Here is a 17,914-nt window from a genome sequence, read left to right as displayed (position 1 = left end):
CTAATCCTCTTTCATCACGATTGATTCACCAGTCAATCCATGTTTAGAGAGAAAAATTACTATCTTGGGGATGAGCATTTGGTAGTGACTGATCCTCAACATATTTTATTCATGCACAAAAGTATGCTTCTTGAAAGGGATATGATTTATTGTGAATGACAAGGAATATACCATCTTCTAAAATTATAATCATATGACATGAATCCTACCACCTTTTTAGTTTATCATTTTTTCAATAATCTTCAATTAAACATTGTTTATAAATTTTCATAGTGTGCCTTCTGAGAATCAATAACTATGTATCTTTCACAATCCTTAATGTTTTACCACTACATATGATAAAGAGAGATTTTGTGGATTGCAATATGATTAGAAATATCATTAAACTTGATATAATGGATGAAACATCATTACTCTGTTGGTGCACTTTTACATATAGGTCTTAGGGTCCATTTGGTTGTTGGAATAGCAATAGAAAATTTGGAAGAGATTTTCTATTTTCTATTTGGTTTGTCAATTAGAATAGGGAATATGAATACATATTCCCATTTTTCCTCTAAAATGAGCTTATACCCATTTCAATAAATAGTTTTTATTAGAATAGCCATTCCTATTCCTAGTATACATTCCTATTCTCCATTCCTATGCCTATAACCAAAAGGACCCTTAGAGTTGAGAACAAATGCACTTGGAATCACCATTTCATAACTAAAGAAAATGAACCCCCAACAATTTAGATATAATAGATCAGGGTTATTATAAAATTGGTGCATAAATGTCATGACTTTTCTTGCTTCAAAATGAAACCCTTGACATATATCTCCATACTCTAAGCCAATTAAATGTATTTTACTTGATTTATGTACCTCAAGATCAAATCTACTTCTCGAGAATCATCAAGGAAGAGCTAGAATCTTAATAATAGCTTAAGGTGCTCAAGATGTTTACATAACACAACATCCATAGGGTGCCACCATATCACATAGGAGAATATGAATTTGAAGCACAAATCATGAATGGCCATGGAAAAATATTTCATTTTTCTTCACAACAACTTATCAAACCAACTGATCATGATGAAAATAATTGGCATCAAACCCCTTTATCTTGTGATATATAAGTGTCAGGAAATTCATAAGATAGATAAAAGGTAATATTCAATAATCACAATTTTTGCAACTTCATGGTACATATGTATTATAACATACATTATTAAATTGATTCATTCATAATCCACTCAAATCTTGAGAAAAAATAAAGTGAGTTATTGCACAAAGAACTTAGTTTAATAAAATCAATTGAAAATTGACTTATGATCAAAACTTCTCAATAATTAAATCTACACAGGGTAATTTTAAAACAATTTTAAAATTTTGTACAATTCAAGCATTTGAGTAGATAATCTTATCATATGATTAATTCTAACTTATAACATAGTCACTTGACATAATATAAACCATTATTTCTTTCATGTAATCTCCTTAATGAAGATTTGATTTCAAATAAGAAATGATATGGAAATGGATTTTAGACAAAATGACAAATGAAATTGTACCAATTTAAAAAAGATGTACTTTAACCTTTTAGACATAGATGAATTTTTGGTTGTAGACTATGCACCTTAAAGTCTATTCACCTATGAATACATATGTAACTTGAAATTGACTATCAAGCCTATGAGAATTGGAAGTGAACAAACATACCTAATCCTGGTTGTATAGAGAATTTTGCATTTTGCTCATTGTTTGGAACTCTAAATTTGCAAAATTTCAGATCTCCAATAGTCCCAATTCTGATAATTCATCATAGCATATGGAAAGAAGACTTTGGATAAATGCCATATTCAAGGAAGGAGAAGCTTTAAAGGAGATATCTAACCTTGGATCTAGATATGCAACAACAAAAAATACCTATACAAACTCACAAGAAATGAACATCAAAGGATGAAATATCAATGAATTATCATCAATTTGGCTATAAAATTCAAATATTACATCATTGTTGTCAATATATAGTTACTACAAGACAAATACATCCACTACCTTCGGAAAGAAATTTTTAGTTGATCACCCCACAAAATAATGATACTTTATAGACCCTAGTTTTCTTTTTGCTTCTTCTAATTCTTTTCTATCATTATATACCTCTACAAGAACCATTACCCTACTTATATACATGATTTCCAACTACAAGTCATCATATATAATTATTAAATTTCAAGACAAATGAAATGTATTATAAAAACATATATCAAGACCCAAATCCATAAGAACAATCCCTAATAGATACATCATGTCATGAGAATATAAAAGAGGGTTGATTGATCATATAAAAATACAAAAAAATGCACCATTAATAATTGTATGTTATGAATCCTTATTGCAAGTCACAACTCACCACCTTGATCATTAGAATAGAAACTCAGTATAGGACCAAGCCAATCTTAAGATATTTTTATTTGTAAACCTCATAACAAGATGAAAATATAAAGATAGGATATCCATGATGCCCACACCATGCCATAAGGATGACATAAAAAAATTAGGCAACTTTATTAATCACAACCTAAAACAATAGTCCAAAACTATGAAAATTAACAATATATAGATAAATTCAACATGGGAAGTGAGAGCAGTGGGAGCAGGAGCTTTCAAATTTTGAATTCTTGCAAGGGCGAGATATGCTGGGATGGTCAGTTTTGGGTCCCTGGTCTAGAACACGGACATCAAGATGGAGGCAGTCTGGCAGATCTTGGCATAGGGGATTGGTCAGAAAGCATGGAGGGGAGCCCAACTATCCATCTCAAGGAATCGGCTAAGATTCCTTTAGTTTCCAAAGCAATCAAGCTAGGAACTACAAAATGGTCTTCGTTATTTAGGGTAAAACTTTCAGGTAAGTCCTCTTTCCTACCTATTAAAACCATCCAAGATTCTGAGAATGGTTCTTGCATGATTGACATTCTAGATGAGATAGTGGATCACAACATACAGGCCATGGCTTCTACTTTGGTTGGGAGATTTTTGGGACCTAGATTGAACATTGATGATGTCAGGTTGTTCATCAAATAGAAATGGGATCTCAAAGGTTAGGTCTCAGTCATGACAATGGCGAAAGGTTCATGTCTTTCGACTTTACATGCTTGGAAGACCTTACCAGCATTCTGTGTGAAGGGCAATGGGTCATTGGCCGCTCTACCCTTGTGCTTCAGAAGTGGTCATCTAGAATGATCTTGAATGATTCTTTCTTTTTTCAAGCTCCTATGTGGGTTAGACTACCAAAATTGTCGTTAGAATACTGGAATGAGGATGTCTTTGTGGGGATTGTGAGGACCTTCGGGGAACTCCTCTTAATGGATCTGATCTCTGCCTCTAAATGTCATCTCAATTATGCTTGCATATGCATTGGGGTGAGTGAAGGAACAAACATGCCTGAGTTCATTGCTTTTCACTCTAAACTAGGGGTGCACAACTAGAAAATCATTTACAAAACTATCCCCTTTGCATGCTTCCTTTTCCTGAAGGCTGGTCATAAGGCCTACCAGTGCCTCAGTGTGGCAAAGAAGTTGCCCACAAAACTAGTCATCTCTAACCAAGCCAAGAAGCAATCATCTTGCCCTTCTGGTAAGGGTAAGATGAAGTTGCTCTAGAGGTGCAAAATTTTTGTGGCACAAGGGAGGAAGGTCATCAGCTAGAAGGATAAAGCCTTGAAGGATATTCCTAAGAAGGACATTCCCAAGGAGCAGGCAAGTCCTACACCCCTTGCGAAGGGTCCTGCCTTGGAGATGCCAGTCTCAACCTTGATGGAGGCTCCAAAGATGTAGGCAAGTCCCCACTCCCAAGCCATGCAACTTGCAGAGGAGCAAGCTCCACCTTTGGATGCAACAGAGTAGCATAGTTCCATAAAGGAGCAAGCTCCACTTTTGGAAGCAATAGAGCAGCTTAGTTTGGGGCAGGAAACCCCAACCCAGATTATTCTAGAAGCAAAGGAGAGCCAAAATAAGATTCTTTCCCATAAGCTCACTGATGCCTAGACCCCTTTAGGGTCAAAGGGGGGAGAACCTTTTGCTCCCAAAGGGCTAGAGGGCAAGCTCTATCTTCTCATTAAAAACACTGATCCAGACCAGATCACCCAGTGGGAAGGTTGGTTAGAAAGCAGTGTGATGATAAGCCTAGATGAATGGTGCATGGTAAAGAAGAAAAAGAAGAACCAGAACCACGTCCTCCATCCTTTATCTCCAGCGTCTACCAGAAGTAGGGTCAAAGCTGACATTGGGATAACCCCCAAGGGAGCAGGAAGAAAGAACTCAAATCAGCTTCTACAAAAAGGAACTTGGCAGATGGGAGCCAGAGAACCATCAAGGATTTCTTAGGAAGTAAGAAATGAAAGTCATTTCATGGAATATAAGGGGCCTAAATGGGGCTCATAAACAAGATCTAGTCAGACATATGATTAGAGACCATAGACCCAATTTTATGATGATATAGGAGACTAAGATGAAAAGGGACCTGGTTAAGAGGATATCCTTCAATAAAGCTTTTAGCTGTGAAGCCTTGGATTTGGAAGGTGCTTCTAGGGGAGTACTAATCCTATATAACTCCAAGGCCTTCAAGTTATCTACTCTTTTCAGCACTTACAATGCTCTTCTGTGTGAGGTCTCTCACATCCATAGCAATGATTCCTGGCTAACCCTAAACCTGTACGCCCCCAACACCAAGAAGGAAAGGAATTTTTTTTGGGTCAAGCTCCTTGACATCCTTTCCAATTGCAATGTTAAAAAAGGGATTATCATGGGGGACTTCAACTTTCCTCTCGTTGATGCTAACAAATGGGGGGGTCTTGCCCCGAATTAGGACAGTAAACATGACCTCGTATTGTTCATTCAAAATCTTGCCTTCTTGGATATGGACCTTCAAGGGGGAAGTTTCACTTGGTCTAACAGGAGAGTTGGGGGAGATAGCATTCAGGTTCACCTTGACAAAGCCCTCATATCTCCTGAATGGCTTCTTTCCCATTCTTGCAGATTATCCCTCCTCCCTAGGGTGGGCTTCAATCACTCTCCGATTTCTCTCTCTGTCTCTCCTCTATCTAGCAAAAGGGCCTTACCTGTTAACTTTGAGAAAATGTGGCTTTCCCATCCAGCGTTGGAAGGAAAAATCTCTTCTTGGTGAAACTTTGAGGTAGGTGGTACTGCTATGTATAGAGTTTCCTAGAAGCTAAAAAACGTGAAAAGGAACATTAAATCTTGGAACATAACTAACTTTGGCCACATTTTCTAGGAGAAAGATGAGAAAATTGATCAGCTATATTCTATCCAAGAAGAAATCTAGCTCTCCAGATATAATGCTCACAACAGGCAGGAGGAAAAGGCTATCCTCTTGAATTGGCATAACATCATATCTAAGGAAGAGATTTATTGGAAACAAAGATCTAGAGTCAGCTGGTTGAAAGAAGGAGATCATAACACCAGATTTTTTCACCTAACCACCCTTAAGCATCGGGCTAACAATAGGATATCTAATATCAAAAAGGGCCAGGTTCTAGTTTCTAAGGAAGAAGAGATAACAAAGGAAGCTATTTGCTACTTCTCCTCTCTCCTCACAGCTGATCCCTCCCTCTCTACATCCGATCAATATCTTGGCAGCCATCCCCCCCCTACTACAAGATCATCATAATTCCTTGCTAAAAGCTATCCCCACCCTGGAGGAAATTTGTTAGGCCCTCTTTTCCCTCTTGGGGGATAAAGCTTTGGGCTTAGATGGCTTCCCTACATTCTTCTTTTAGACTTATTGGAATATGGTTAAGGCAGTTCAAGAATTCTTTGGGGCTAGGAACCTGCTCAAAGAACTTAATGCTACTTTTTTAGTCCTCATCCCCAAGATTTCAAGAGCTAACTCTTTGGAAAAATTCAGGCCCATTAGCTTCTATAATTCCTTCTACAAGATCATTTCCAAGATTCTCACTTCTAGACTCCTCAACGTTCTTCCCCTGATCATGTCACCCTAACAAATTGGCTTTTTCCCTAGCAAGCAGATCCTTGAATCCATCGTCTTGATTCATGAGGTCACCCACTCTCTTGAGGCAGGCAATAAGGAAGGTTTCCTTCTCAAACTAGACTTGTCTAAAGCTTATGACAAGGTCGACTAGAATTTCCTCTTTGCTGTCCTATGGGCCTTTGGTCTCGATGCTCAGGTATGCAAGCTCATCTCTCAACTCGTGTCTTCTCCCTCTTTTTTTATTTTGGTTAATAGTCTCCCCTCTCCTTTCTTCTCCCCCTCAAGGGATTTAAGGCAGGGTGACCCCATTTATCCTGTCCTTTTTGTTATCTTGGCAGAATGCCTGGGCAGACTCATCCAGAAGAAGATCCGAGACAAGAGTTTGAAAGGTCTAAGGCCTTCTTCAGGACCCTCTACTTTCACCCACTAGAAATTTTTGGATGACACATCCAGGAGGCCAAGACCTTCAAAAGTATTCTGAAATCCTACACTAGGGGCTCAGGATAGGCTATCAATGTGGATAAGAGTTTGGTTTTCTTCCTCAATACCCCTTTGGAGAGGTAGAGGAAAATTGCTCACATCCTGGGATGTGGCATCGAGTCCCTACCAGCAACTTATCTTGGGCTACCTCTTGGAACTACCTTCAGATTCCTTTTGGATCAGCATTATAGACAATTTCAATAGGAAACTTGCAATTTGGAAAGGGGCCACCCTCAGTCAAGCTGGCAAATGCTCTCTAGTTAACTCTATTCTCCAAAACCTCCTTACCTATGCCCTCAATCTTTTTGGAATTTTGGTTAAGTTTGCAAAAAGAATGGAGAGGATTTAGAGGGATTTTCTCTGGATAGGGACTGATGACCACAAGAGATACCACCTGGTTTCCTAGGACCTAGTCTTCCAACCCAAAAGCTAGGGAGGTCTTGGTACTAGAAAAAATTCTCACCTAAATTAATCCCTTTTAGCTAAACATCCTTGGTGCATCTTCCAAAGCATAGGTGTTTGGAGGGACATTCTAGCTGAGAAATACCTAGGTACACTGTCTCTTAACTCCATATTTCAAGGGGTTGAGCTATCAATAGGATCCTACATTTGGAATGGGATCTTGAAGGTCCTCCCCCTTGCTAAATCCAGAGCTAAATGGAAAGTTGGAATGGGAGACAAAATCTTTTTTTGGCGGGATAGTTGGCTGTGTCAGGAACCCCTCATTAATCACCCCATATTTGGTAGGTGGGCTGATTAGTGTATTGGTAGATATAGTTTGATGGTAAGGAACTATAGAAATGGTAATGAATGGCACAATCTAGCTGAACTTTTGCAGGACCTCAAGCCTTTAATGTCCTCTCTAAATGCCATCTTCATAAACTAGAATGGTGACTCTTTATTTTGGGAAGATTCTTCAGGGGGGCTTTACTCTATGGCCTCTGGCTATCTATCCCTTGTGATTAAAGAGGAGAAACCTATCTGGGCCAAAGCTTGGATCCCTGGGCTTACACCTAAGATAAACATTTTCTTCTGGCTCCTCTTACAAGATAAAATTCTCACCCAAGATAATTTAGCCAAGAGAGGCCAAATATTACCTAATAGATGCTACCTCTATAAGCAAGATCTAGAAATGGTTAATCATATGTTCATCCATTGCCCCTTCTCCTCCAGGGTGTGGAGCCATCTAACTACTAACCTAGACTTCAACTGGTGCCCTCTAGCTTGCATCCATGATTTCTTTGGTTAGTGGAGAAGCCACAACCAAGGATTGAAATCTTAGTTATTGAGCTCTTGGATCCTCTCACACTTTTGTTGGGGAATTTGGAAGGAGCGCAACAATAGGATATTCAAAGACAGAGAAGCTCTTGAGGTTATAATAGCTAAGAAAATCAAAAGCCTTATGACAGAGAACTATGCAATAACCAAAGAAGGAGACATAAAGGTTGGAGGGAATAGTAAAGCTAGGAAAGAAGATAGGATCAAAAGAAGATAGGAGGCTATTTGGTCTTTTCCCCCTGAGAACTGGCATAAAGCCAATTTTGATGGGGTGGCTAAGGGGAATCCTGGTCTAGCTAGATGTGGAGGTATCATAAGAAATAGTTTGAGAGGTGGCATTACTATTATCTCTTCCCCTATTGGCCACCAAACCAATCATCTAGCTAAAGCCAGTACTGCTAGGTTCACTATTAAGTTGGCCCTGGCCTTAGGGATTGAGTAGCTATGGCTTGAAGGTGACTCCTTAAATATAATAAATTGCATTTTAGGAGTCACTAAACCCTCCTAGACCATCGAAAGCATTATTGAGGACCTAAAATTGGACTTAAGGAAATTTTAAAACTACCACGTCAGCCACATTTATCATGAAGCAAACATGATCATTGACTAGTTTTCCAACGAAGCAGTTGCTAGCAACTCGGTGATGACATGGGGAAGCAACAATGATTTTCTGGTGGCAACGACTGAGCTAATCTGAAAGGAGAAAATCTATGGCACCAACATAATGTCTTTTTAATGATGATAGGATTTGCAAAATTGTACTTCAAAAAAGGAATTATTTGGAGTTATGTGGAACCCCCTCCACTCCATAATCACATGTACGAAACACACAAGCTGAAGGAAGCTAAAAATAAACCAATAAACATGCACAATATTATTTTTTCTCTCAGCACCTTTTGCTACTCTGAACTTGGAAATACTACTAGTGGTTTAGGGTTAGTTGAGCCAAAAATTGCAATGGTGGGAGAAAGGATAAGAAGAGAGCCATGGGGTGAAGCAGAGAGATGGAAAGAGAAGAGGAAGGTTTGGAGAAAGCTCCAAAAGGGTGGTATAACCAAATTCATGGAGAAGCTTCAAGGATTTGATGCAGGGGTTACTAAAGCTATGGTTGATTCCTGGCAAAATGGCAGGGTCAAAATTGATGGTGTTTCCCACCAAGTCATTGAGGGTCTTATTGTAGAGGTGACTGGCTTTTCTTAGGATGGCTTGAACTTCTACAGGGACAAGAAGATGTCTGCCAACACTATCAATGACTTTGTCAGGGATGATAAGGAGAAAAGCAAACTGGTCAAGATTGACACCTACTATGACATTGATTCCATCAAAAAGTTCTAGAGGTATGTTCTCAGGATTATCATTGAATATGTCACTCTTGACCCCAGGTTTGATAGAATTGGGACTCATCATTTTGTTCTGTTAAATCACTTTAGACACAAAGTGAAAATTTCTTTTCTTTTTTTACATTTTCACCTCCATGGCCAAGAATATAGAGGGGTTCAAGAAATGCCTTGTCAAAAATCCTACCCTCCATGAGGGTCTCCTGCTTCTGATTTATGAGTTCTTGAAAACCCATACTAGAGCTAAAATAATTAGGGATTTAGGTAGTGCCTTAGAGGACACTGCCAGTTCTGATTATGGGGATGAGCTTGTAGTGAAATTAGAGAAAATTGACACCCCAAGCAAAGCTATCCTAGTTACCCTTGATCCCTGCATCCCTAGCAGGAAAAGCCCCAGATGTCTTCCCCCTATCCCCCACTTTCCTCATCCTAAGGAGGTGAAAGAGGCCAGTGATGACGATGTGGAGTCTGATATAGAGTCAGAGGAGGAGGACTCAGAGATGGGGAAGGAAAGTGAGATGGAAGAAGATAAGGGGAGAGAAAATGACAAGGAGGTGCTGACCCCTATGGACCCCAAGGTTAATCCCAAGAAAAGAAAAGTGAACCAAGCCCTACCCTAGGAACATCTCAGTGACCATGTTGATGTGCCCCCTAGCCCTACCCTGCCCAATTCACCTTAGAAGGTTTTGATTTCACCCCTGGAGGAGATGATTGAAATCATGGTTGAAAAAGGGGGGAGGTAATCAGAAAGAACAAGAGAAGGGCCTGGAGGAACTTCTATGGGGACAAGGTCAGTTTGAGTATTGTTAGAGAACCTGATAAAATCTAGGTGCTGGAGGACCTTGACAGAAGTACCCACTATGACAAGCTCATTGACCCGACTCTTTTGGTTATCTCTGATAATGTGCATGAAACTGGCTTCAACTTCCTGAACAATGCAAAGAATAGTTTGATTGACAACTTTCATTCCATCAAGTGGCTTTTTTAGGAAATTGAGGCTCTGAAGGATAGGAACAACCAACCCAACAACTAGGCTACTAACAAGGACCAGGAAGCCAGAGGAAGCAATGAACAGGTGGGTAGCCAGGAGAAAGATAGAGGTCAAGTCTCTAGAGACCATCAGGATGATAGAATCACCCAACTTGAGCAGTTGGTCCAAAGGCTAGATTCTATCCACCAGATAATCACCAAACAGATAGTGGACACATTTCACACCTTGAATGAGAATGTTGTCAATCTGGGGGACTATCTAACTACAACTGGCCTTGATAGGGATGTGGAGTAGAACACAGAGCAAGGATTCAACCAGGATGAATTTCAAAAAGAGTCCAGTGACCAGGTGATTTAGGGGAACTAGATGAACACTCCTACCAAAATTTAGGAGGGCGTGGCCAGTCAGAAGGACAATGATGCTACAAAAACCCTGCAGGGCATGGACATGGATGACCACTAGCCTATTTTCCTAGCTTTTCTTTTCTATCTCTGGCCTTTGTTCTTTGGCTTCAAGCCTTCTTTTATCTCCGGCCTTTTGTGGACATTTTTTGTTTGTTTGGTCTATTTCATCTCGCTCTTTTTGCTATAAAACTTTGGGTTTCAGGATCCCTATAAAACCTATTTTACCTAATCAAAAACAATATATAGATAAATTCAAAGGAAATATTTTTGGGTGATGCAATAATGTACATGGCCCAAGGATGATCCTACATTAGACACCCTAGGTAGATATATGATGTGTCATTAGAGAATCTAATAAAAATATGGTAGGATTTGAAACACAAATCCCATGTCATTCTTGACCTACACATCCTCTTCATTAGAAGGAAAACAATTGTGTCGATTCAAGAAATCCATAGAACCATAAGAATACCCTCTATCATCTGGTTATTTCTATTATTGCTTCCATAACCTTTTTTTTGATTGATCTCACTACAATTGGTGCTATGTTATTTTTCACTCCTAGAACCACCAACTAAGGTCCACTTCAAATTTTGTTGTTTGGATCCATCTTTGACATCATTCAACAATTTTTCATTCTTTAATCCACTAATAAAATATTGTTTCTCATCTAATATCCTTTTACCACTAACTTATTGTAACTTCATCATTTGATTATCACCATTCTTTCAATGCACCGGTTCATATCTACACCATCTTAAATTAGAAACACCTCAATTTAATGATTATTTAGCACCCATATAATACGATTTCATCATTAATTTTCATTTCTCCTCCTCTTTCCTTCTTATTTCTCATAGGTAGAATGAGGGTAGGATCCTAATTGACCCTCTTTAATGCCCCTAATTTCATGGTATAAATCTCAAGGTAGGATCTAAACACTTAAGTCCTCCCTTTCCTTCATCCAATCACTGAGAATCTATTTTTCCCATTGTGATGGACTTTTCTAAAAATTTGCACTTGATTTTTGGGATCCACGACCTATTTTAGGACCTTGAGGCAATCCTGGGTGTTCTTAGCCTTGGTTATTAGAGACATAGTGTGTCCTTGGTTAATTAGGGATGTAGTACATCCCTACTTTGGTTCTATTTTTGGTATTCTTTTGGGTCTCATGTCTACATTGATACAGGGTGTTAATTTTAAGGTAAGTTAATATATAGGAGAAAGTTTGTTCTAAGCCCTTTATAAGCCCATCTGTTTGCCTCATTTTTCATATCATGCACTCACAAGATCAAGCATACTCTCAAGCTTTCAAGTTCTCAAGCATTCTTCAAGAAATCAAGGCATTCAAGAAATGTCTGCATTGAGGATCAAGGATTCAAACATTCAAGAAATTTGTGGAGTTTATGCAAGATCTAGAATTCTCAACATTCAAGATCTCCCTTCATACATTTAGGATTGTTGCATCTTTTATATCAATCTCTTAAAGATTTAAATTCATCTCTTCAACATCTACATTTATTGCTAAGGAAAATTTTAAGCACATTTATTCATGAAGGTTTTGGTTTCACTTTGATTTCCTTTCTCATGGGTTTTGAACTTGAGTCAAGGTTATTGCATTCAAAAACTTGATTACATTCTCCATTCTCTATCTTGTGAAATTTCATGATCTCCTTTCTACTTGAAATCACCTAATGATATCCTTCTATATCACTCAAATTTTCTCTTCTTTGCTTACCCCTATCTATAATGCACACTTCTGCTTTTGGTTAGATGTAACTCTTCATCTCAATCTTCTCCTTAACAACTTTCATCTATTATTTTAGTCTTCCTTCTCATTGGCTTAGTGTAGTATTCTACCTCTTTTCTTATTTCTCTTATCGATACTCAATACACTAGTACTCTATCTCTCTATTTCAACATTCTTTTATGTTCACACTAGCCACACACTTTTAATGTGTTAAGTCTCCTCTTTTTCTATGGGTATCAAAACTCTAGAACATCATCCTCCTCAAACCAATGAATTCAAAATTTGAATTTGAATTTCTAAGTGGTTCATGAGCAACCCATGACATCTAATGTAGGGTCTATACTAGTAGTGTAGTCCATCTACTCTAGGTCTCATTCACTTTAGTTATTCTTTCTATTCTATGTTGTTATTTTCATAATACAAGTTAAATTTGAATTTATGCCATAATTGTTCTATTATATCATATTGGTGACTCCTCATGCTAATTGTGCTAGCTTTTTCTTTGTCTTATTTTCCTATGTGGACTAGTGAAGATGTCTACTAGTACACATGAGGTGATATATATATTTGATTGATTTACAATCAATGACAACACTTATGCCAACTATACTTCATTATGCCAATGTGACTGGTTGGGTCAATAATCTCCTTCATTGACATTGATGGAAAAACATATACCTTTTTTGGTTAGATACAAGTAGAATGTTTATTGGTAATGGAGTTCACCATTTTTTGGGTCCTTTCTACACCTTCTTTTATTTCAATCCCCTGTGGTGTATCTTCATCTTTCTTTCTTTTTCCAACTATCCTTTACTAGATATTGGTTCTTTAGTGTTTTTTTCCTCCCTCTTTCTAGTTTCTTCATCTCTATTACCCATTATCCATATTCCTATTGTGTCTTCAACCAACCTTTCTTGATCTTCTCTCCCTTTTTCATTACATTCCTTCATTATCATCTCCCCATTTTTGTCATAAATGACAAAGGGTATCTATCTTTTGTAGATTCCAACTATGTCTTTATGTATCTATTATTATGTGGAGTGCCATGGCAAGACTAATGAGTGCCGATGGGTACTATTTTATTCCTTTAATGGTGTCTTCAATGCTTGTGGATAATAACACATCTACATCTTAAAAATGGCCTTGAATGATTTGTATGATTGGAAATAGGAGACCTTGTAACTTAAAGAGGACAGATTTCCTCTTGCATTATTCTATAGTAACCCAGTTGACTTGGTGAAGCTTTTCTAAGATTTGAGTAGTGTACACACTAGCTGAATTAGTGGAGACATCAAAGAATGTTTGAGTGACACATAGTTCCTCATGTGAAATTTTAAGAGTGTCATTGAGTTTGATTAGAAAATTTTGTGAATATAATATTCTATAGAGGATTGGAGAGATATTATTTGATAAATTTACTATAATGTTTCTTGCTTCTACAAGTTTCTACAAGTGATTCTCAAGTAGTTACTTAAGCTTTTCCTTTTTTAGATCTCTTGCTTCACTAATATTTTCATGCTATAAGATCTTCCCTAATTGATCAATGAGGTAAGTATTAGTTTCATATTACACATCATCAAGTACTCATGATAAACTTCCTTTCTTTGATTAAAGTATGTGCATGTTCCTTTCTTAGACTAGTTTTCTTTACTACTATGAGTTTCTTTAGCAAGTGATTATGATGATCAAATTCTTCACTGCTTAGATCCTTCACATAGCCTGCATACTTGTCCAATTCAATTTGGATTGTCTTAGGATTTTTTTCTTCCTAAGCATGTCTCTCATTTGGTTTTCCTTCATCTTTTGAGCTTGAAGATTATAACAATGAGTATGGTATTTTCCTCCTCTTCATTATTTTCCCTTTAGATTGTTCTGACTCAGTGCTCCCCAATTGTAGTTTTCTCTTTGTAGATGTGGGCTTTATGAAGTGTACCATCTTAGAATAGAAGTACTTTCCTTTTAATAACTTTTATCTCCCTCTTCATGATTCCCTCTTCAGACCATGGATATGCCTGTACTTAATCTCCTTTTTCTCCTATCTTTTTCCTCTTTCCACCCTTATCTTTTAGGCAGCTACTCCTTCTTTTTATGGCACCCAAGACTTGACCTCTAGGACCAAGTCAACTTAGGTTGACCTAGTCTAGACTAGTTTAACCCAAGTCAACCTAGTCCTCCCAGGTTGACCTAGTCCTAGACTAGGTCAACCCATGTCAACCATGTCCTTGATAGTTTTAGAGCTCAGGGCCTAATAGGCCTTGGGGGCTTATTTATTTTTTTATCATTACATAGTGATCTTGTATATTTTTCACACTAGAGGCTTCATTTTCATATCATATTCATAATTGAATTCCAAAATTTCAAGCTTTTTCTCTCAAGTGAAGATTTATGCCCTTTTGCACTCAAGGAGTTCAAGTATTCAAGTCTTTCAAGCATTTAAGAAAGGAGATTTCTATCTAGCATTGAAGGATCCTTTGTGAGAATTTTCTCTTCAAGATCTAGCTTATTATTTTCGATCAAGGGAGAAATCTGCATTGAATCATTCATCATCTTGTTCATTGATACACTTTTATATTCATGAAAACATGATAGATTATGGTAGATCTATTGCAAAGAGTGGAGATACCCTACATTCCTAATTCAAGATCTACACTACATTTACATACATACAAGCAAGGTGAATCCTAACATTTATCTTATCTTTTAGTTATTTATATTTGATTTAAACAATTATGGTTAATTCCTCAATCTAAGATTTAACCAAGGTAATCCCTCTTTAAATCCCAATCCCCAAAACTTTCTTTTCTCTATTGATTTGTAGGTTGAGAAAAAAAAACATATCTAAAACCTAATATTTGCAAGCTTTCTAGAGTCGCCTGATGTAGATCATCAGACCATGTCAACTTGGTTGTAAGACATCTTCCCAAGTTGACATAGTCCTCTAGTCTCAAATTCTAAGGAGATTTCTAGGTTTTGTTCCTTTCATAACTTTGTTCTAATATCTGTAGATGAATATTCAGATATAGTTCAGATTTACATGTTTTGGACAAAAACATATATTCCTCTATAAATTTCAAGTTCAGTGTTTCATACTTTATTTCCCTTCATATATTTACTCTAAATTTACATCTTAATTGGGATAATTATGTTTACATAGAATCTAGGTTTACTTTGTGTAAGAAATTAGTTCAATTTCACATTCACATTATCCTACTAAGGGCCAAAGAGAGTGTATTTCCTTATATTGCATTCCTCTTTATAATTCAATTTTTGTATTAGCTCCCTTATTCCTTTTGGTCCTAGATAATCAAATTTGGATCATTAGTGGAATCACATTTGGAAATTCCCCTCTTTCCATCACACACATATTTGAATGGCTTAGTGATCCAATAAAGTGGAGGTCTATGTATTATTAAAGTACTTCCATTTTAAAACTAAACATGAGGCTTTTGGGTTTGTCTAGTGTAAAAAATGTGATTAGTTGATCATAATCCTTGTGTGCATCTCTTTATTCTTGAAGAGGTTTGTTTGTAATGTCTCCTTTTAGATTGTCCTCACCTTTGTCTCCTTCCTCAGTGGCCTTTTCAAATGATACTTTCTCTATGCGTAGAGTCTCTATTAGCTTTCTTAGTTGATTATTTCCTTCTTCCCTCCTTTCCTCATGTTGGGTTATGCATGATTTCTCTAATTCTATTGCCAGTTGCATTGAGTTGTCTTGGGATCATTAGTTGGTCCTATTTTTGCTAGAGTGTCTTGAGATTTTATCAGTCATGCCGACATTTCACCTTCTAGGACTGATGTACCTCTAGCTTTTGCATATTTTTCTTCTCTTAGTGATGTCAGAGGGTTGAAGTTGAAAGGTTATTCATCTAGTTCCTCAACATATCCATCATATTCTACTGACTTGCAAGGGAAAATGGATGCAATCCTTTTTATGTTTCCTATACCCTTCAGATCAACCCTAGTTAGAAATTTTATTTTTCTCATAGGCTTCAAAGTACACATGAGCTACATTTGATTAGAAATTGATATCTATTCTTTGATTTCTCTCTCAAACATTTCTCTTTCTTTTCCTAATATTATTAACACAACATTCTCTTGAGCTAGGAATTATAAGATGTATTGCACCCACATACATTTGCCTCTCTGATTGGGTGTAATCAGGTCTAAGCTTTGATAGCATGTCAGTGAGAATTTCTTTTAGTTGTGTTGATCCAATTTTCCATTTCTTGACAATGACTTCTACCAACTCATTTGGTAGGAAATTTTTCACCATATCATACATTCTACAAAAAGTTCTCATGCTAACTAGTACTATACTTATAACAATGTTCTTGTCTTTCTCATGTGTTAATGTGTATTTGTATCTTATCATGTTGAAATTACCATTGTGAGTGATGTCATTGAGTATGCTATCAATGAAAAGTGAAGGAGTTTTATTTCCACTTCTTATTGTAGGTTTGGATGTTCTAGATGATGATGCACCTATGGATGGGTTTACTCTTCTTTGTACTAGTGTAGGATTCCTCTTCTTCAACCTTATTTTTTCTCTCATCTTCCTCACTTCAATTTGGTTTTGGTGATGTTGTTTCTCTTCCTAAACCAATTTTTTTTTCATTTCTTCCTTTCCTTTTAGGGCTTGTGGCCTTGTCACTAGTAGTTTTCTTCCTCTTGTCTAAGTTCTTGGCTTCTTTCCTATTTTATTCCTTATCTTTTTCCATTCTAGCTACGGTGCTTCTTCCCATTGAGATGGTATCACGTGATGGTAGCTTTCTATCAGCATGCATTAACAATATCAATTTTATTGTATTCCTTGCCTCTTCCTCTTCTATTTCATACTAAAATCTAGTGAACTAGTGGGTTCTTGGATTCATGATCTGAATCATGCATGTGTCTGTCCATGCTAGAAAATTTACATCATTTTTGTATTGTTCTACTAGGGTAAGGGGTATCCTTTCCATTTTTCTCATTATTTCCCTAAATCTATCAAAGTATCTTTTGAATAAATTATCCCTATTATATCCAAACATCATATATGATTTACATATTTTCTCACTATTTGGCTTATCCTTAAGCCAAGTGATTACACCTTTCCCTAGAAATTGGTGTAAAAAATAGAAAATATACATACTAGGAGGTCTCCAAACTTGAACAGGCATACCTTGGGATTCTCTTTAATCTTTGTTAGGTTCAATAATAGCTCCTCATATAGCCACCCACCTAGGTCAACTAGGGCACCTTCATGAATGATTCTATATCTTGTGTGTACCACTCCATAGGGTATGCTCTTGGACTTGCTTAAGAAAAAAAGTCTATATGCAATTTCCATTGTGTAAAACTTAATTTTAGGGTCAGGGATTTCATCAATAGTTAGTGCTTGCCCTACCTTATTTTTTCTGGTCAACCTTGCAACTTCATCAAGCATGATCTTGCTTGTGTTTAGACATTCTCCTAATTTTTTGAGTCTTGTTACCTTAAGTATAACCTATTTTGTGATTTTATAGGGTTTATCAAGTCACTTGAATTTCTCATGTACTCTTCTTAGTAAAAATCTTACCTAGGCCTTGTGTGAATGAAATTAGGTAACTCTATTATGCAGTGCAATGTAGTATTCATCAAGTGTTCCATTCTTTCTTAAACATGTTGTCTTCCATGAATATGGTAAATAATTCATACACCTTGTC

Source organism: Cupressus sempervirens, chromosome 6 (assembly GCF_028749045.1).
Source record: "Cupressus sempervirens isolate cs-2001-9-10 chromosome 6, ASM2874904v1, whole genome shotgun sequence".
Lineage (NCBI taxonomy): Eukaryota > Viridiplantae > Streptophyta > Pinopsida > Cupressales > Cupressaceae > Cupressus > Cupressus sempervirens.
The sequence above is the reverse complement of the archived record's forward strand: the minus strand, read 5'-3'. Positions refer to the sequence as shown.